Raw genomic sequence first — 22,353 nt, forward strand, 5'->3', positions numbered from 1 at the left:
ACCACCCGAGCTGAAGGCAGACGCTTAACCAACTTAGCCACCCAGGTGTCCCCAGGATGCAACTCTTAATAGAGGATTCAGCTTTTTGGGGGAAGAGGGGAGTACAGGGAGGAGCAGAGGGGGATGGAGAGAGAGAATCTTAAGCAGGCTCCACACAGCGGGGAGCCAAACACAGGGGGCTTGATCTCACAACTCTGAGATCATTACTTGAGCTGAAATCAGGAGTCAGGAGGCTTTACCCACTGACCTGAGCCACCCAGGAGCCCCTACAGCATTCACCTCAATCATGGTATCATGAATTTGAGCTCCATGCTGGGAGTAGAGATTACTTAAAAAGAAAATAATTTTAAAAATAAAAAATAAAAAAATAAACAGGGGCACCTGGCTGGCTCAGTTAGCGGAGTGTGCAACCCTTGGCCTTGGGTTGTGAGTTCAAGCCCCATGATGTGTGTAGAGATTACTTAAAAAAAAAAAATCAAGTCTTCGGGGTGCCTGGGTGGCTCAGTAGGTTGAAGCCTCTGCCTTCAGCTCAGGTCATGGTCCCAGGGTCCTGGGATTGAGCCCCGTGTCGGGCTCTCTGCTCAGCGGGAGCCTGCTTCCCCCTCTCTCTCTCTGCCTACCTCTCTGCTTGTAATCTCTGTCAAATAAATAAATAAAATCTTTAAAAAAAAAAAAAAATCAAGTCTTTTTTTTTTTTTTTTTAAAGTAGGCTCCAAACCCAGTGTGAAGCCCAACACAGGGCTTGAATGCATGCCTTTTGAGATCAAGACCTGAGCTGATATCAAGAGTCAGATGCTTAACCGACTGAGCCAGCCAGACACCCCCAAAGAAAAATCTTTAAAAAAATAAAAATAGGGGCACCTGGGTGGCTCAGTGGGTTAAAGCCTCTGCCTTCGGCTCAGATCATGATCCCAGGGTCCTGGGGTCAAGCCCTACATCGGGCTCTTTGCTCAGCGGGGAGCCTGCTTCCCTCTCTCTCTCTGCCTGCCATGCTGCCTACTTGTGATCTCTGTCAAATAAATAACAATTTTTTTAAAAAATTAACATTCCACTATTAAATTTGTTATCCTCAACAAAATGATCTTTTCAGTTGACCACTCCCTTTCCACCTATTTTATCTTAAGACACTTAGAAAACATGGAAAGCTACAATATCGTTAGCAAGCTTTGGAAATTCCTACAGGAGGTCAGTTACTAAAGATCAGTCACATAAATGTCACCTCAATCCTCTAGTCATTGCAATTAGTAGCACAATTTTCAGATTCTTTGCTTTAAAAAATATGTTTTTGTTAAAGATTTTATTTATTTGTCAGAGAAAGAGAGATACCACAAGCAGTCAGAGAGGCAGGCAGAGAGAGGTGGGGAAGCAGGCTCCCCTCTGAGCAGAGAGCCCATTGCGGGGCTCCATCCTAGGACCCTGAGATCATGACCTGAGCTGAAAGCAGAGGCTTTAACCTACTGAGCCACCCAGGCACCCCTAAAAACTATGTTTTTATGAAAGACAGGAAGTTACTGGAAAAATAAACATACAAAAAAATAGCCAAACTAATTACTATTTTAAAAAGTAACACAGAATAAGGGATCTGGCCAATATACATACCTAAAAATTATTTTAAAATCTGAATAGATGTTAAATATTATGCTTTATTAAGAAGTTTCTCCCTTTTCATAGCTCATACTTAGTCAAATAATCATGACATTTGCATTTTATATAGTTCCCAGTGTGTCTCATAGCACAGTTTCACATTTAAAAAAAAATTGTTTAAAAGTCTTGAAAGACCACAAGATCAATCTAAACTCCTCAAAATGGCCTATACGAGCCTTCGAATTGTGGCACAGTATATACTTTTCTGCTCTCATCTATGACCAGCCACTTCCCACACATCTTTTGTTAAAATGTTTTTATACACAGATGACCACTTTGTGAATAATTTCAATTTTTAAAATTTTTCATAACTGGGATATTTACTACTGCTTCAGGAAATTGGTGTGTACATTTTATATACATTCTACTTCAGTTAAAGAAAAAACATATGTACCACTGGGCATAAAGAATAAATATTTAGGGATGCTTGGATGGCACAGTGGGTCAAGCAAAGGACTCAGTTTCAGCTCAGGTCATCTCTGGGTAATGGGATCCAGCTCCACCTTGGGCTCTGTGCTCAGCATGGGGTCTGCTTAAGACTCTCTCCCTATGTCCCTGTCCGTGTGTGCATGCGCTTGCTGTCTCTCTAAAATAAATCTTAAAAGGGGCACCTGGGTGGTTCAGTTGTTAAGCTTCTGCCTTCAGCTCAGGTCATGATCCCAGGGTCCTGGGATGGAGCCCCACATTGGGCTCCCTACTCAGCGGGAAGCCTGCTTCTCCTTCTCCCACTCCCCCTGCTTGTGTTCCCTTGTTTTGTCTCTCTTTGTCAAATAAATAAAATCTTTAAAAATAAATTTTTAAAAATCTTTTAAAAAAGAATATTTATCTCATTAGAGAACCTTCTAAAAGGATAGATTTTAAAGAGCTGGCATATGTTGAATTTTAACAAAGATAATTTTTACAATAAAACTTAACTATTTTTTTTAAAGATTTATTTTAAAGATTTATTTATTTATTTGAGGTGGGAGGGACAGAGTGAGAGGGAGAGAGAAACCCAAGCAAACTCCATGCTGAGCAGGAGCCCCATAAGGGCTGATTTCACCCAGAGATCACAACTAGAACCAAAATCAAAAGTCAGCTGCTTCCAACTGAGCCACCAAGGTGTGCCACAAAACTTAATTTTCTTTCAACAGTACCAAATAACCTAAACAGATCCTCTAAAAGCTATTAAAAGTAGGAAGATCTGTTATTTTCCATAATAAAAGATAGAAGGAAATGGCAATTTCAATAGGAAGTAGGTCTTATGAATTACTAGCCACCTCAATCTTTGCATGTATTTGAATGAGAATAAAAATAACCTTATCCATGGTAATTAGGGCAAACCCTACCCAGTCCTTATGAGCAGTTTCCAAATTTCCATTTATCTTATTAGTACCCTGTACTCTGAAGAGATGTTTGCAAAATGCCAAGGGTCAAGCATAGTGCCTGGTACAAAGGGCTTCAAAATTTTGAAGTTAGAAATTATTGAACGAACACAATGAACTCCCTTTTCCCTCTTAGGTATGCTATTATGCCTATTATGTGCTTTGGCACCTCTTGTCAATCATGATGTATTTCCTTTCCTTTATCCCTAGAAAGGCCCTGGTTATTCTTTCTTCCTCTAGAGACCTAGAATCTATAATTACTCTGATCTCGCTTGAAACTCCTCATTAAACGAAAAAGGTACCTTTTTACCCTGGACCTTCTTCATGTCTCTAACACTGCCTCCCCAGAAGCACAGAGATTGAATCTAGTTGATGATGTTCTAAGAAAAAGCTCGTGGAAAGCAAGTTCTGCCACCAGGTTATTTGATTTCCTCACCCATCACTATTTTTAAGTATTTCAATCATGGGCAATTTTGTTCCAAAATATTTATCATTAGTGTCATGCCACCATACTTCTACATCAATCTGGTGCTAATTTCATAACAGTGGGGGAAACGTTCGCAAAAAATTTGAGCATTGTAATATGGGTCTAGAAAACAGAATTCAAATACTTTGTGTAAAATGCCTAGACTATCATTCTAGCACATTCATGACTTGGCCTATCATGCATAAATTAGCTTTTCCTGTGTTATGGAGAACTCCACTAAAAGTGAATTCTTAATAATAAAGTTTTATGGTATCTGAAGGTGCTGTGAAAAACCACCATACTTTAATAATCTTAATCACTGCCAGAAAGCCAGTATTATAAAATCCTCCTATATTTTAGTTACTTGTCACCTATTTAGGTTGGGCCTAAGGGCAGAACAATTTCCCACATTTCCTGCCTTGATTAGACTCTTAAACCTGTGTCCTAGTCTGTCTAATCCCCCTGAACCAGACAATTCCAAAAGAATCCGGCAACCCTGTTTGTTCTGCCTAACATTACAGGAAGGAGAAAAACTTCCAAGCATCCTTTTTCAGCCACCAAGAAGCCAAGGTGTTGCCTTTCTCTGTATCTCTGTACCATTCAAAAACACGAACATTTACGGGGGGTTTTCCTCTACGTTAAGCAAATAGTCAGGTACTGGGGATACAAACAAAATACAATCAGACTCAGCCCTCAACCCAGTGAGCAGAAAATCCTCTTATATACCACCAATGCTATAATACTCAGTAAGATTCAAGTACGTAGAGGAAAAGTTTGGTAGCGGGTACATATGATAACGTATTCCTTTGTGTAGTAGAAAACGAAAAATCTGTGACAAGGGGGGTAGAGACAATTAAGTAGAAACAATATATGTCAAATATTTAATCCGAATCTTCAACAGATTTTCCATTTTAAGAATTAGAAAAAGCGTATCATTGTATAGCATGCTCAACACAGATTCACTTAGCACTTAAATGTTTGTAAGCTAAAAGATCTTGGACAATTAAAATTTTGAAAGAAAAACAAGATAAACGTTCAATCAAAACAGCTAAAAAAAAAAGTTCAGCTTTCTACAATATATGCATCGAACTCCTTGTTCAATATTAGAATATCTCTAAATTTCAATACGGATAATCTACAATGAAAAATCCTAGACTGAAAAATCTGCCATCCATTGCAAAATTAATAGCTAGTACCCCAAAAGTTAGAGAAATCAGAGCAGGAAGGAGAGAAACTAAACAAGTCAAAACGTTAAAAATCTCTAAGTTCTGGGGGTGAGGTGGGGGAAATTAAACAAAAATAAAAATCTCTTTCGAGTCCCAAGATGCTAAATTAAGGATAAAAAGATTAAGGTTCTGAGAATACGAAGTTTTCCTCTCTTTCAAGACAACTAAATATTGAATCTCACTGAGATTATGAAATATTCTATAAACATGTGCTTAACTCCTGTTGGCTTTCTGAATTTGATCAGAGTGAATAGCCAATTCTTTTTCCTTGTTTACACTGAATACTGGTTTTAAGGACAACTCAAAATGGAATTCCAGGCCCAATGTTACCAACCCCCTACTTTTTCCCCACAGGCAGCTACTTCACAGATAATAAGGAATTCAAGTGCAGGGCCTGAAGGTCCTATTTCCATGCTAATTTCACAATCCCGTTACTTGCAAGATATGACCATTAGAGTTTAAGAGTGGGGGAACTCGGGAGGGCTTAAAGACAAAGCGACTTAAACTTAAACTTGCTAAATTGTTTACCTCCAAAATTAAAACTCCAAGAAATTACCCAGTTACCAGAAGAATTTACACCAGGTCAAACTTGGTTGAAACAATTACCACGTTTCTTTTTTTTTTTTTTTTTTAATTGGGAATGGGGGCAGGAGGAGGGTGTCCTACCACCTCTTAAACTTGAGCATTTCTTTCTTCGAATGCTGACACATTTCTTATGCCTCAAAAATGGGTTTAGCCTATTAGCATTCCTTCCCCGAAGGCCAGCGGGGATGGTTTAGGAAGCTGGTATTCAAAAATGGCAAGTGTCTCTTAAGTGGTAGCAGGTGCTGTTAATGCAGGGACTCAATCCATGGAGGGAAGGCAAGCCTTTCCTCGCCAACGGAGGGCTAGAAACTGCCCTTCCAACGCCTCCCAGGGGGCTTGGAGCATCACTTGGCGGCAATCGGAGCAGGGGTAGGATTCGGTTTTTATCGCCCCAGAACCAGCTCTGCCGAGCGCCCCAGCGCGCATCAGATTCGCGATCACAGCTCCTCAACGCTCCCGAACGCCGGTCAGTGAACATCTTCCCCTCCGCATCCCCGAAAGTCTTGCTATTTCACCCCTTCTCCCAACTCGTTCCCCTCCAGCCCAGCGCGAGGTGGCTACGCGATGACCGGGGCCACAGGAACGCGGCTCCTCGCAGCATCTCTGGGCACTCTTGAGGTGGTCGGGCGCCGGGACCCCGGCCAGGGCATCGCACAACCCACCGAAACTTCCCAGAGGCGCCAATTCTAACTTCGCTGGACCCGCCGCTGCTGCCACCGCCTCCTCCTCGCGCCCCTGGGCTCGCTGCCCTCAGTCCGTCCGCAGCACCCCCGTCCCTCCCTTAGGGATCCCCCTACGTCCTCCGCGGCGGGGAAACGCCGCCAGGTGCCTCCCAGCCCCGGGGGCTCCAGTGGAACCTCCGCTCCCGCAGAGACCCCGTTCGGGCAACCGCCGCAGCCGCGCGCCGGTCACGCACACTCACCAGCCCGAGCCCGAGCGGCCATCTTTGCGCTCACCCCGGGACCCCCGCCCCCGAGTTCGGTGGGGGCCGCGGCGGCGACGGCGGCGGCGGTGGTCCGGTTGAGCGGCTACGTCACTAGTGACGATGCCCCGCCCCGCTCCCCCCGCCCCGCTCCCCCCGCCCCGGGCCTTGGGAGTGTTGGGGGTGCAGCTCCATTCCGCGGCTGTCTACCCGCTGCGGGAGCAGGCCTGAGGGGCAGGAGACCCGGGTTCCCCGTCGGCGTCAGGGGATGCTTTTCCTGGCCTGCGTATGGCTCTGCGTAGACGGTGGCAGCTTCTTCCCAAGGCAGGCTTCGCACCTGTCCTCACCATCGGGCCTGGGACGGCACAGCCACTGTTTAGCACTTTTCTGTAAGATGCAGAATAGAATATTCCACGGACTTTGGTACTCTGCCACAGCATTTCTGCGACTCACACAGCGTCAATTTGTTTGGTAGAGACGCGTGCCAATTCCGTTATTTTCAAAATGAGTGCAAATTAACTGGCGTAGAAATTCCTCGAGAAAAAGTTTCCTTTCCGAGGTGCAACCTAGGTGTGAGCTCCAGGTTATCCCCCTTGAATTCGGTTTCCTCAGTCAGCAGTTGGGCAAGTAAGGTTCCACATTCAGCAGAGAGATTACTTAAAAAAAAAAAAAAAATCTCATTTAAAAAAATATTAAATGAAGGATACATAGGTCAAGCCAACTATATCTGCCATTCCTATTCTTCTGAGAGTTCTTTTTTTATAAATTATCTTGTGTATGAGTATATGGCCCCTTCTCTCTCTTTTCAAGAGTTTTTAGAGTGGGACGAATACCAGACCCAAAACCAGTCAATCTGTAGGAAGCTCTTCCAAAGCGCTCCTTGGGGCTCTGACAGTGGAGCATGAGGCTCTTGATCTTGGGGTTGTGAGTTCAAACCACATGCTAGCTATAGAGATTACTTAAAAACAGAAATCTTAAAAATAGCTAGCTAAATAAATAAAAGCACTTGTCAATCTGCACAAGGTGAAAGGGGTTGGGGTTAACTGAATAATGATTTAAAGGCATGTTGAGAAGGCAAACTAGACACCACGCAGCAAAAATATATACTATTCACATTGTACAACACTTGTGATACATTAACATTTCAATAATGGTGGCAAGATCACAAGTGAATTTTTTAAAGATATTATTTTTAAGTGATCTCCCCACCCAATGAGGGGCTTGAATTTAGAATCCCAAGGTCAAGAGTTGCATGTTCCACTGACTGAGCCAGCAGATGCCCCTCAAGTGATTTTTATTTTCTCAATCTTCTGCAATGATCACAATTTTTTAAAAACCTTTTTTGAAGAATTAAATAGAATAAAGATCATTAATAAAAAATGGTAATCAGAAAATAAGTTGCATGTGGCCAAAGTGATAGCATTTCCTGAGATCAGATTTCCAAAAGGTGGTACTTAAGCTGGGTCTTTTAAGGACTAAGATGATTTGACTAAACGAAGAGAACGTGAAATGGGAGCACAACAAAACAAGGGCAGGCTGAGTGAGGCATAGGAGGAGGTACGGAGTAGACAGTTCTCAATAAAAGGTCTTGAGTACAAAGGTGTAAGCTAGGGAGAGGTGCTGGATGGGAAGGATGAGCTAGGGATAAGAAATCATCTGGAGATTATTGTCAATTGTGTTAATAATTAAAGATAAGTAATGAGAGAGATTGTAGCTTAGCCTATATGTATTGATTGTACTTACTATTCATTCAAATTCGAAAATTTCTTCCGCTACCATTTTATTCTGGGTCTTAACTTAGGCCTAAATTATGGCATGTCTAGCTTGTTTCCTGACACCCCTCTGGAACCTCTCTGGGGGTAATCGAGAGGTTTTTCTCATGTAATTTTCCTATTTGTTTTACACCCATCTCATGAAATCTACGCTTTTTACTGCAACAACAACAACAACAGTCTTCTTCCCTTCACATGTCATCAAAAGTCTTACCCAAACTTACCCATTATAACCTCAAAATCAGTCTTTCCCCTTATCAACCTTTGACTGCTAGGTCAGTCTCTTTACGGTCTCACACACTTAGGGCACTTCCCACCTTTTAAATCAGGGCAGATGTTTGTCTCCTAAGTAGAAGGCCCTCCAACTTTCACTCCTGCAGATCATTACAATCAACTTCTTCCCCAGCTGGCCTAAGCTCTCACCTCCTGGAAATTGCTTTCCTAGTAACTAGGCTTTCAGATCCCCATCCCTCACCCCCCAATACATTATTATGCAGTCACAGCTTTTGTTCTGAGTTCCGCGCCTGGTTCTCTCTGCATCGTAACCTCTTTGGGGACAAGGAATGTGCACTTGCTCTGCTCGGGTGTCCCTCTACAGCTCTTTGTATGGTGCTGGCCAAAAATTCTCTTAAAAATGCTTAATGAATTGATGGAATTAGATGTTCCCTCGCATAATATGGGACTGTGGAAATGATGTGGGGGGGGGGGTTTCCCTTGTTTCCACAGTCCCCACACTGGGAGAAATGGCAATTTGCCCTTTTTCTAAGGTAAGTAGACAGTTTCCTAACAAGATAAAATTTTAATGATTCTGATACCTCAGTTCTGAGGCCATGTCCCACTTGTGAAGTAGGTAGAACATAAACCTGTTGTTTCTTGGATCCTGAGAGTGTGAATGAATTAAAGGAAGACAAAATCCTGCAATTTTTGTTTAACCTTACAGCTGCTTTTCAGTCTTTGTGCTCACTTTTAGAATTTTCTATTCCAGTCTTTCATGAAAATGAGAAATATCTTAGGAATCCTAATTGACAAAGAATTTAGGAGCCTGTTAACTTTGAGGAAGATACAAGAATTTCCAGTTTGTTAGACTAAATGTTCCTATCAATAGTTTTAAAGTTAGGAAAGGTTCACTTGACAAATATTTTTTGGACACCTATGTGCCTGGCACCATGCTAGGCACTGAGATGTCTATGACCTTAATTTCAATGGTAGAAAGAGATAAAGGGTTTAATGGAGGAAATAGGGAAAGAAAATACTACAGGACTCAGACCTAAAGTTTGATTAAGGTGTAGCAACACCCTGCAGTTGATTTTTTAAAAATAGAGTGAGCCACAGAACCTTTAATTTGAGGAAAATATACAAGAAAAAAGTTGAGAGAGTAATACTGAAATAGAATGGCAGATGACAAGATATGGTCTTAGTAAATGAATATAGATAGAAGAAAGTGAGCAGCAAGAAATGGCTTTAGAATTAGCCTTTTTAATTCTCTCTTTTTTAAGTAGACTCCATGCCCAGTGTGAGGCTTAAGATGGAGAATCCCATGCTCTACTGCTTGAGCCAATCAGACACCGTTTTTAATTCTAAGAAAGAAAGAACAAGGGCTCTAACAGGTAGGGGGAGTCAAATGCAGGTTAAGAAGTAGAAGATACCAAAGCTGATTTAATTTTTTTTTTTTCAAAGATTTTATTTATTTATTTGACAGAGAGGCAGGCAGAGAGAGAGGAGGAAGCAGGCTCCCTGCTGAGCAGAGAGCCCAATGCGGGGCTCAATCCCAAGACCCTGAGATCATGACCTGAGCCAAAGGCAGAGGCTTAACCCTCTGAGCCACCCAGGTGCCCCCAAAGCTGATTTAATTTTAAAGGACTGTTAAGTGTTCACTTGGTGGCCTGTGAGGGTAACTTGTACCTTGGAAGTGAATTTCCAACATAACCCTACTGGAAACTGAAACTGAGCCCAGAGTTTTGGCAATAGCAGTAGCAAAATTGTGAAGCTAGAAATTTTGTGTCTCCTTTTTTTTTTCCGCCTTAAAGATTTTTATTTATTTTTCAGGGAGAGAGAGAGCACAAGCAGGGGGAGAGGCAGGCAGAGGGAGAAGCAGGCTCCATGCTGAACAAGGAGACCGATGCCAGACTCAGTCCCATGACCCCAGGATCATGACCGGGAGTTCAAGGCAGATGCTTAACTGACGGAGCCATGCAGAAACCCTGGAGTGTGTGACTCTTGATCTCAGAGTTGTGAGTTTGAGCCTTACATTGGGTATAGAGATTACTTAAAAAGTCTTTTAATAAATAAATAAATAATAAAATAAAAATAAAATGAGATTTTAAGCATTGTGGAAATAAGTGGGATAGATATTTTCTTAAGCCTTGAAACCTTTCTAAGGATAACCTAAGGATGGGTGTGTGTATAATGCTAAAACATGTTTATCTAGTTATCACAATGTATGACAGTTTATCTAGTTCTTTAAATGTGTTGCATGTTTTACTTCTGTCTCCTCTGTAAAGTTAGGAAAATAGTGTCTGTCCTGTTTTTCTTACAAGGATGTTTTAAAGATCAAATGAACTTTTGCATGTGTAAACCCTTCTGAAAGTGTAAAGAGAAAAAAGTATATATATTTATCATTATTATTTCTCTCAGGATTATTGCTATCTTGTAAAGTTCTTTGAGGTCAGGAACTGAGTTTTGTTCATATTTATAATCCTTTAAATTGAGTTTCATTTCTGTACTAAAGGAATAGTTCACTGGAGGATAAACACTGTAGACGTTAAAATTAGTTACAGTACTGTGAGAAACATTTTGAACAAAGTTTTAGACTCCCTTTCTCATAGAAAGCAAAGAAAGGATCTGGAAAAGTATAGAGATAAAGGACAGGGGTTAGAGTTGAAATTTTAACTTATAATGCTTTAGTAAACCATGCCAAGAAGATATTAAGAATACCTTTTTCTTTTTTTAAAAGATTATTTATTTATTTGACACAGAGAGAGAGACAGCCAGGTGGAACAAAGGCTGGGGGAGGGAGAGAGAGAGGAAGAGGGAGAAGCAGGCTTCCTGGTGAACAGGGAGTCTGATGTGGGGCTGGATCCCAGGACCCTGGGATCATGATCTGAGCTAAAGGCAGACGCTCAATGAATGCAGCACCCAGGCACCCCCTAAAAGTACCTTTCATGAAGGAAAGTACTCTTTCTTCTTCTCCTTTTTCTTTTTCTTCTTCTTCTTCTTTTTAGTTAATTAAGTTATCTCTATACCCAATGTGGGACTCGGACTCATGGCTCTGAGATCAAGAGTGGCTTCTTTTTCCAACTGAGCCAGACAGTGATCTTTCATGAGGAAAGATTATCGAGGTATTTAAATTTTATTTTAACATTGTACATGTTTTTAAGCCCATTCTTAAAAAAAAAGTGCGGGGGGGCACCTGGGTGGCTTAGTTTGTAAGTAACTGCCTTTGGCTCAGGTCATGATTCTGGGGTCCTGGGATCAAGCGTCTCATCAGGTTTCCTGCCTAGTGGAGAGTCTGCTTCTCCCTCTCTCTGTCCTTCTCCTGACTCATGCTCTCTGTCTCTCTCTCTCAAATAAATAAGATATATATATACATATATATATATATGTATATGTATATATGTGTGTGTATATATATATATATATATATATAAAGAAAAGTATAGGTGGTTAACCATAATTGTTTGTATAATTATTTACATCTTCTCAAACCATTTAGAAATTGAAATACTTCAGTGTTGCGAAAAGCCAGAAAGCTGAATATAAAGCAGCAATCAATGCAGCAAAGTACTACATCAATTAAAGGAAACTTCATACTGTAGTTTCAAGATATATGCATGCAAAAGAAAAAAAAAAAAAAAGCCGGGGTGCCTGGGTGGCTCAGTGGGTTAAAGCTTCTGCCTTCGGCTTAGGTCATGATCCCAGGGTCCTGGGATGGAGCCCCGCATTGAGCTCTCTGCTCAGCGGGGAGCCTGCTTCCTCCTCTCTCTCTGCCTGCCTCTCTGCCTACTTGTGGTCTCTGTCTGTCAAATGAATAAATAAAATCTTAAAAAAAAAAAAAAAAGCCAACAATTCTGGGGCACCTGGCTGTCTCAGAAGGTAGAGCATATGATTCTTGATCTTGCGATTGTAAATTTGAGCCCCACCTTGGGTGTAGGGATTACTGAAAAAATAAAATCTTAAAAAAAGGAAAAAAAAAAAAAGAGCTAACAGTTCTTCATGTGCAGGAGCTAGGATGATCACTTTGCTTTTCTCTGCCATCTTAAGGTGACTTCCTTTCAGGCCAGAGGGCCCACTTGGTGACATCATTGCTTCAGCTATCTAGTGTATGTAGGCTTCTCCTTGTTCAGCTAACCAGAGATTAATGAAATTCTAGAAAACAACATTTCCAGAGGAGATTCTTCAAGGGAAAAGAAGTTGTATGTAAAACAGATAGTCTTCATCTATTTCATTTTATCTCTGGTCCTAAAACTAGTGTTTATAGAACTAAGCACAACATAGGCTTTATACAGGTTTCTTAATTTTTAAATGAGATGTATGGCTCCTGATCTTTAGAAAAATAATGAAGAATCAGCCAATCAGTAGAAAACAAAAGCTGACATAAAAGAGGTCTTCTTAGTAACAATGAGGTTTTTTTTTCATCTCTTCGCATGAATGTCTTAGAACGGATCACAGAAGGAAACTCGTATAACTTTACTATTTAACACTTATGAAATTGTTTCTTCTTTTCATGAAAATGAATGATAGTATTAAAGAACGACTTAAACATTTAACTTTTTTGCTTATGCTTATAACATTTTACTGAATTAAGACAAAACTGGCTTAATATTGTCATTAGTTAATCACAAAATTAAACTGGGCAAAAGAATTATAATTTGACTAGTCTCATTGTGAATAATTTTCTCCCTTTTTGCTTACTACTGATGTACGTGTAATGAAGATTAGGGTTATTCCTACAAAAAAGTCCTATAAAGTATGCGTTTGATGTGTTGGTATGATGGGATGCCAGGGAAAACCAAACAAACTTCCTTGGCTCCATTATGAGGGTCAGAAATACCCATTTTATTAACATAATTTAACAATTAAGGTTAAAATGCAAATCTGGGAGGAGATAATTTGTTCAGCTTCTATCAGTATTTTTTTCCAAGCAAGATCCACATCAAACATGGGGCCTGAAACCACAACCCCGAGATCAAGAGTTGCATGCTCCCTGACAGAGCTAGCTAGGCACTCCAAGCTCTGATCAGTTTTACTATCTTAATGCAAATCAGTGAATTAGATAAATGAATAGTGCTCTGAAGATAATGGGAAATAGCTTTTTAAACTTGGGGAGTGACAGGAGAAAATGAGAAACACTCATAGATATTATGTTGCCTCAGAGGTCTGATCAAGAGTAGAACAGCATCAGGGTACTCACTGGGTCTTTGGGGGAAATAGAGGGACTCTGAATGAACAAAAAACATTTTATCTTAAGATTAGCGCTAGTTAGGAAGTCCAACACTTTAAATATCTCTCAAAATGTTAAGAATTATTTCTTCATAGTCAGCTCTGGGCCTAAGAATAAAAAGAACCTTTTTTGCAAGTCATTTAACCTTCATGCATCTCATGAAAATTACAAAACTGACTCAGCAGAATTCACATTGTTGTTTTGAGGATTATGTGAATGCTATTGTAAACTGAGAAGTACTACATGAATTCAAAGTAAAACTTAAGTACAAAAGGTGGAGGGGTGCGTGGGTGGCTCAGTCAGTTAAGCGGCTGTTTTCATCTCAGGTCATGATTCCAGAATCCTGGGACAGAGCCCCATGTCAGTCTCCCTGCTCAGCAGGGAGTCGCTTCTCCCTCTGTCTTTCCCCCTGCTCATTCTCTCTCTCTCTCAAATAAATAAATATCTTTAAAATAACAAAAGGAATAAAGTATACCTTTTTTTAAAAAGTGGATAATCTTTCTATATAATTTACAAATTCTTTTACTGACACCAGTAAAAATCAGAATTGCGTTATTCCTTTTAGATGCTACAGTATGTAACACAGAGATGTGACAAAATTTTTAAATGATAATAGTTCCCAGTAAATGTTAGCTGCTGTTATTATTGTTGAATCATATCTTACTATGTAAGGTACTTGGTTGCTAAGCTTTTCTGCTTCTTCCATTTCTCTGTTCTCTTCCTTTTCACTGGCTCCTAAACCTCTGCTTTTAAACATGCAGTTTCCCACATCCTGAAAGAAATTGCCTGACTTATAGCTTCTTGTCTCAACCACTTTATTTCTATTCTCCCTTATAACATCAAAAAGCTTGGATCAGTAGATCTCAGTGGCATAGAAATAGTTGCCATGAAACCATGTTTCATCACAATCGTTAAAAACTCATTTTCCTTCAGTCTCCTATTTAGACATATGTCTTGCCTCCCCCTGCCCACTTTACTTACAGTTTCTTTCTTCCTTTCTTTTTTTACTTACCATTTCTTTTTTTTTTTTTAAGATTTTTATTTATTTATTTGACAGAGATCACAATAGGCAGAGAGAGAAGAGGAAGCAGGTGAGAGAGATACTTAACTGACTGAGCAGAGAGCCCGAAGTGGGGCTCAATCCCAGGACCCCAGGATCATGACCCGAGCCGAAGGCAGAGGCTTTAACCCACTGAGCCACCCAGGCGCCCCTACTTACCATTTTTTAATTCATCATTAGTATTCTCTGTACCATTATAACCTCAATGATTTTATGTATTGTCATCCACTAATAGAACATTTTATGGGTTAGGGGCGCCTGGGTGGCTCAGTGGGTTGGGCCTCTGCCTTTGGCTCAGGTTGTGATCTCAGGGTCCTTTGAACTCAGTTTTCACCAAAATGAGAGAAGTTGGATCCATAGCAAGTTGTGACAGGCTATTTTTTTTTTTCCTTCTTTTCAGGTGAACTGGCTCCTGTAGGAATGGAAATGCAACTTTGGAGTCACTTTGTCTAGGCAGTGTTCTAACCACATACTCTAAATTGTATAGCTACCAGAATTTGATGGATGACAACATAGATTTTAAACTAAGCTATGTAGTCTAATTTGTTCAACTTTTGACTGAGTGGATTTTATTGAAGCCTTTGTAGTGATACGGTAGGATTTAGATGCATTAGTTCATACATATTTTGTTTTCTCAAGTAAATGCATAACAGTATAAACTAGCTAAAAAGAGCTCCTTAATTGTTTTTGTTGGCATGTCAGTGTTAACAATTGGGACTTGAGTGTTTTAGATTTCATCTGAAATTAGTGGTTCAGATACAACAATAAATGGTTTTCATGGTTGTCATCTTTGATTAATGTAATATTAAACCTCTTGAGTATATTACACCACTACTTTTGTTATTCAACTGACAGATTTGAAAAATAAAAAAGACAGAATATCTGTCTTACAAATACATTAAATGTATGTATAGTCTTTGATTTTGTCAGTTAAGATACCTTTGCCTTTTTCAGAGGCATTTGGCTTTCTTCTTTTAGCTGGTTTTGTCACTAAATCTACCAACATACTTTCAATAACAAATCTAATGGGGGGAGGAGAGGATTATGAGTTATCTCAAAGATATATTAAGGACCTCATTTCTAGTGGCGTGTGGGTAGCTTAGTCGGTTAAACATCTGCCTTTGGCTCAGGTCATGATCCCAGGGCCCTGGGATAGAGCCCTGCATCAGGCTCCCTGCTCAACGGGAAGCTTGCTTCTCCCTCTTCCACTCCTCCTGCTTGTGTTCCCTCTCTTGCTGTCTCGCTCTGTCAAATAAATAAATAAAATCTTAAAAAAAAAAAAAAGGACCTCATTTCTATATATATATAGACTGAGGAAAGGAGAAGTTATACATTAGTTATAAAGCCTTTTACTGCAGAACAATTTATACCTTAAAAAATTTTCACATACATTATCTTTATTCATCCTTATCAATACATAGCTTGGGAAATTAAGGTATTAAGTGACTTGTTTGAAGCTACACAGAATTCATCAGACCTGGGATTAGAAAACAGTTCTTCTTGGGTGCCTGGGTAGCTTAGTCAGTTAAGTATCTGTCTTTGGCTCATGATCCAGAGTCCTGGGATCAAGTCCCATGTTGGGCTCCCTGTTCAGTAGGGAGTCTGCTTCTCCCTCTGCCCTTCACTCTGCTTGTGCTCGCTCTCTCTCTCTCTCTCTCAAATAAATAAATAAAATATTTTTTAAAAAGAGGGAAACCAAGTTTTCTTATGACCAACCATTGTTCTTTACAGTATATCTTATAGATACCATGGAAATGATTTCTTTTGAGAAATAGTTACTAAGACACGTCCAACCCCTCAACTTATCTACTTGTGAAAAAATTGTACTTAAGCCTGACTGTCTAAATCAGACAGAATGTAGTGTGTTAGAATCTCCAAGCAGAATTTGTGTAGGAATAATGAGAAAAATTGGTTTAGAGAACTTTAACTACAGTTTATTTCCTGTTAGATTCCTGCCTTGCTAAGCTAATTTGACATATATTTCAAGGTGTCCAAATTGATTGAGATGTTGTTCTATCATAAGTTATAGAAGTACTTCCATTATAATTTATTCACTCATAGGTAAACTCATTGCCTTGAAGAATGGAAAGAAAAACAGGTAAGAAAAGACGGTCTCAAAGAAGAAACAGAAATACATGTGCTTTCTAAACTACTCATTGTAAGAATGGGTGGGGGGATCAGCTGGCTCATAATTAAGGCTTTACTCATCTTCCTTATCTGAGCTGTAACTTTATTTTTTAAAAATATTTTATTTATTTATTTGACAGAGATCACAAGTAGGTAGAGAGGCAGGCAGAGAGAGAGAGAGGAGGAAGCAGGATCCCTGCCAAGCGGAGAGCCCGATGTGGGGCTTGATCCCAGGACCCCGGGATCATGACCTGAGCCGAAGGCAGAGGCTTTAACCCACTGAGCCACCCAGGCGCCCCTGAGCTGTAACTTTTTTTACTCCATCTGCATTTTATGTGAAATGCATTGATGGTCACAAATCTGTTTCTTCTGTCACACTCAGTGATATAGAAAGTGTCCTAATAAACACTAGCATCCAAATAATAAGTGGGACAGTGTTGGAGTGAAATGACTGGTCCAAAATCATACAGGGATACTTAGCTTCCTGGATCCCCCTTAAAGCAGAGCTGTTCCCTCTAAGACTTGGTGATTCAGTAACCTCATGTTATTAGAAAATTCTCCCTTAAGGGAAACAAAAATTTGTTTTCTTGTAACATTTACCCTCTGGGCCTAATTCTGCCTCCCAGGACCTCACTGCTTGTACTGCTTTCTCCAAACTCCTGCACCCTCCTCAGCCCACCTCAGTCTCTTATGTCTTATGTAGCTTAATTTCAGAAGTTGTTTTGTTTCCTGAGGATATATCCCAACCAAGAGTTTTCAGTATGTAAGATCTTTTTCTCTTTTTTTCATTGCCCACTTTTGCCTACTTGCAGAAGATTTAACATACCTTTAATACATTTTGTCCTTCCTCCTACAATCCCCTGTCTCCAATCTCTTCTTTTTATTTTTACTCCTTATTTTAGATAATAGAGCCATCATTTAGTCAATCATTTATTTTAGGTACCTTAGGATCATTTTTTACTCTCTACCCTAGCATTATCCATCACATTGAATAGGGGCCCAATCTTGCCAGTTCTATGATTAAAGTGTCTCTGAGACCCATTTCTTTTTCCATTGCTACTGCCCCAGCTCTCATTCTTATTATCCCTTGTTAGAGCCATTATAATTAGCCTCTGTGCTGGTTTCCCTGCTGCTTTTCTCTCTGTGCCACCCTACTACATGGTCAAAAGTTGACAATTTGATGAGAAAAATGAGGTATGCATATAATAAAAAATTAGAGAATAGCACAAGATAGAATTTATAATCCAATGCTTAAAGTTGTGCATGGGCCACTTAGTTTCATGTAAAGTCAGTTAAAGGTGGTTATCACCCTGAAAATTTCCGGAGAAATCTGTCTGGAAATGGTGTAAGGGACAGGTGAGATATTGACATGCAGAGGGGAGTTTAAAAAAATGCCCCACTTTTTAATGAATGAATTAGCCAATTTGTTAATAATGACAACAATAAAATAACTACCTATGGACATTGGGGAAGGTATGTGCTATGGTGAGTGCTGTGAAGTGTGTAAACCAGACGATTAACAGATCTGTACCCCTTGGGCTAATAATACATTATATGTTAATTTAAAAAATTGTTTTTGAAAATAAAACTTTCAAAAATTTGAAAAAAAAATAAAATGATTACCATCTAATTGAACACCTATATTATGTTAGTTTGCAGGATGGGCATTATTGCCTGTCTTCCTGGCCTTTCTGATCTGGGCTGCAGATAAGGTAACTGAGCTCTGAAATTTTGAAATAGTTTGCCTAATATCACAGTGAATTTCAGAACTGGGACTTAAACTCATGTGTGTTTGGTTTTTAAAGCTCAGGGTTGTTTTGCTGTTTCACTAAAACTCATTCATTTATCTCTGGCAGTGTAGAAATTAGTACAGACAAATAGTGTTAAAGAAGATTGCAAGCTCATATATCTGATTTTTGAAGTTATTTCTTTGGCACCATGGGCTATGTTCATTAACTTCATCATTTATAATCAAGGGATAGATTAGAGATAAGACATCACTACTGCCTTCCAGGAGTTCAGTGTGATGGGGAAGACAGGCAATACAATGTGATCAAAGTTATAATAATGAGAAAAGATCAGCGATGTGGTTAAGGCTCAAAAAACTGTTACTTTATAGCCCTGCTTCTGACAGTAACTAGTTGTTTCTTTTTTAAAGTAGGTTCCATGGGGGCACCTAGGTGGCTCAGTGGGTTAAGCCTCTGCTTTTGGCTCAGGTCATGATCTCAGGGTCCTGGGATCGAGCCCCGCATCGGGCTCTCTGCTCAACAGGGAGCCTGCTTCCCCCCTCTCTCTGCCTACTTGTGATCTCTGTCAAATAAATAAATAAAATCTTAAAAAATAAATAAATCAGAATTTAAAAAAATAAAGTAGTTTCCATGCCCAACATGGGGCTCAAAGTCAGGACCCCAACATCAAGAATCATATACTTTACCAACTGAGCCAGCCAGGTGCCCCGATAGTAACTTGTTTAGACAAGTCATTGTCTAAAAGAAACAAACAGAAGTTTGTTTTTTCTCTTCTGTAAAATGAAGAGGTATGACTAAATAAGGGAACTTCTTATTGAAAATTCATTGCCTTTTAAACAAAGTATTTTTTAAATTTTTTTTTGTTTATTTTAGTAATCTCTGTACCCAACGTGAGGTTCAAACTCATTACCCTGAGATCAAGAGTCACATGCTCTTTGGTCTGAGCCAGCCAGGTACTCCCTCATTATTATTTTTATTCCTAACCTTTAGTTCCATTTTTCCTTTTCCATTTCATTCATTTGCTGACTTATTTATCATTCCTTCAGTCCACTGAGATTTATTGAGTATTTTCTATGTTCCAGGTGCTTTGTGGTACACTGGGAACACAAACATAAGATATGGTAACCCCTTCCCTTACAGAATGTCATTATTACTTGGAGGTAAATTTAATGTAGTGTCACAATAGAGGTATTTACAAAGTGCTGTGGAGTACAATGGACAGAGTGTAGGGTGGGATGATGATGAAGATGGTGAGGGGGAAGACTTGACAAGGAACTGACATTACAAAGACTCTTGAAGACTGAGAAGGAATTTGCTAAAACAAGTACACATGGGGGATGACTGGGTGACTCAGTGGTTTAAGAGTCCAACTCTTGATTTCGACTCAGGTCATGATCTAAGGGTTGTGAGATCAAACCCTGTGTAAACCTCCTCACTCGGTGGGGAGTCAGCTTGAGATTCTCTCCCTCTCTCACCCATGTGCTGTGCTCTCGCTCTCAAATAAATCTTAAAAAAGGAGAAAATGTTCTAAACTTGCTGTCTTTAATCCTTCTCTTCCCATTATATTTTTTAAAAATTTTTTGATTAATTTTTTAAAAGATTTTATTTATTTATTTGACAGAGGCAGACAGAGACAGCACAAATAGGGGAAGCAGCAGGCAGGGGGAAAGGGAGAATCAGGCTCCTCAATGAGCAGGGAGCCCAATGCAGGGCTTGATCCCAGGGCACTGGGATCACGACCTGAGCCAAAGGCAGCTACTTAATGACTAAACCACTCAGGTACCCCTTAATTAATTTTTTAAAAAGATGTATTTATTTTAGAGAGAATGAGAATGTCCAAGTGGCAGGAGGGGTAGAGGGAGAGAGAGAACCCACAACCAGACTCCCTTGCTGAGGGCAGAGCCCTACCAGAGTTTGATCCCAGCACTCTCATCATGACCTGAGCCAAAACCAGTTGGCCCCTTAACTGACTGAGCCACCCAGGCACTTTGTAGTCCCATAATCTTTAAAAGTTAACCCAGTTAGGCTTTCATCTCTATCATTCCATAGAAGTAGCTCCTGTAGAACTACCTAGTAATACCAGCTTCTGAATTTTGATAAACAGAGGTCAATTCTTAGTTTTCATCATTAGGGGCATTAATGCAATTGGTCACTTTCTCTTCCAAGAAATATTTACTTTCTTTTGTGTCCCAGGAATACCACACTTTCCTAGTTTTCTTCCTCCCTCATTGGTTGTTCCTTCTCAAGCTTTTTTGCAGAATCTTTCTCTTTTCATACTTTTTATTATCTAATTTATTTATTTATTTATTTATTTATTTATTTATTTACTTTCTTTTTAAAGATTCTACTTATTTATTTGACAGAAAGAGAGAGACAGTGAGGGAATACAAGCTGGGGGAGTGGTAGAGGGAGAAGCAGGCTTCCCACTGAGCAGGGAGCCCAATTCCGGGCTCGATCCCAGGACCCTGGGATCATGACCTGAACTGAAGGCAGAGGCTTAAACAACTGAGCCACCCAGGTGCCCCTATTTATTTACTTTTAAGTAAACTCTGTCCCTAATGTGGGGCTTGAACTCACTGTTATAAGCCACGTATAGGAGCCCTTATGATAAGGAAAGAGATTAAAAGGCATCTTTTCCTGGAACATTTTGGAAAATTGAACTTTTATTTTCTTTTTAGCCCTCAGAAGGAAATATACAGTTATACTGTTCTATCCCAGATTATGAGGTTTGGACTAGAAAATGTTTCACCAAATGATGATTTCACCAAATGATAGGGATAGTTGTCATATGCAAAACTGTCATCTAAGAAGGACCTCTCTATCATTCTGTCAGCCGAAGAGCAGCAGTACTTCATGGCATACTGGGCTGTCTTGGACTTCCTCTGGTTTGGTTATTGGAGGTATTTTATTACCAGCCTGTTTTTGTGAAGCTGTGCTTGTACTGGGTGTGATCCGCTGCCTCCGGGATTGATTTAGCCAATTTGGCTGGTTGGACAGGCATCTTCTCTATTTCTTCCCACTTGTTGTTTCCTTCTGCCAGAAACTATGCTCTTTCAAAGAGACTACCTTCCCAAATGAAGCTGTATTTTATAAGTCTTTGTCTTTCTGAAAGTCTAATCTAGCATGAATCTAAAAGATGATATTAGAGTATGATGAAATGCTATTGTGTCAAAACTCTGAAAGTAGGTGTGACTAGGAAAGATTTTCAGGGTATGAATTAGAATAAAATTTCAGTGATTTTGCAATCAAAACAGACCTTGATTAAAATTCTTTTTTCTTCCCCTGCATAGTAGGTAAACTCACAGAGTTGTTTTAAGGATTGAATGAGTTAATATATGTAAAATAGGCATGGCCAATTACTTAGGCACATGATAAATGGTAAGTATTTGCTGATGGTGGTAATAGTATATTATTATGGTGACATATTTTATTGCTGCAGATAGCAATAGCAATGGTAAGAATGAACTACACAGTTAAAAGTACTAGGTTAGAGGGGTGCCTGACTGGCTCAGTCAGTAGAGTGTGCAACTCTTAATCTCAGGATTGTAAGTTATCTCAGGATTGTAAATTTGAGCCCCACATTGGGTATAGAGATTACTTGAAAACAAAATCTTAAGAAAAAAGTACTAGGGGAGCCTAGGTGACTCAGTCAGTTAAACATTTGCCTTCCGCTTGGGTTATGATCTCAGGGTCCTGGGATCAAGCTCTGTGTGGGGGTCCCTGCTGAGCAGGGAGTCTCCTTCTCCTTGTCCCTCTCTGTTGCTCCCCCTGCTAGTGCTCTCTCACTTGTACTCTCTCTCTCAAATACATAAATACAATCTAAATAAATAAATAAATATTTTTTAAAAAGTACTACATTGGGTGGTAGCAATTGATGATCTTTCTTTCTTTCTTTCTTCTTTCTTTTGTAAAGATTTTATTTATTTGACAGAGAGAGAGAATACAAGCAGGGGGAGTGGGAGAAGCCGGCCTCCCACCCAGCAGGGAGCCCTACACGGG

The 22,353-nt window shown here is 39.9% G+C and overlaps 1 protein-coding gene across 5 annotated transcripts in view; it reads right to left on the minus strand.

The window, feature by feature from the left end:
• Positions 1-22,353, minus strand: part of USP44 (ubiquitin specific peptidase 44) — a 47,061-nt gene that overhangs the window by 21,618 nt on the left and 3,090 nt on the right. The window contains exon 1 of one of the 5 annotated variants that reach the window (XM_032874257.1): positions 8,204-8,460. The exons of 3 other annotated variants lie outside the window; for them this stretch is intronic. The gene's annotated coding sequence lies outside the window, so the exon portion shown is untranslated. Of the gene's footprint in view, positions 1-6,207; positions 6,295-8,203; positions 8,461-22,353 lie in introns of those variants that run through there. One more of the 5 variants, XM_032874258.1, reaches the window with a different exon arrangement.

This window comes from Lontra canadensis, unplaced genomic scaffold (genome assembly GCF_010015895.1).
Source record: "Lontra canadensis isolate GAN:19392208 unplaced genomic scaffold, GSC_riverotter_1.0 scaffold52, whole genome shotgun sequence".
Lineage (NCBI taxonomy): Eukaryota > Metazoa > Chordata > Mammalia > Carnivora > Mustelidae > Lontra > Lontra canadensis.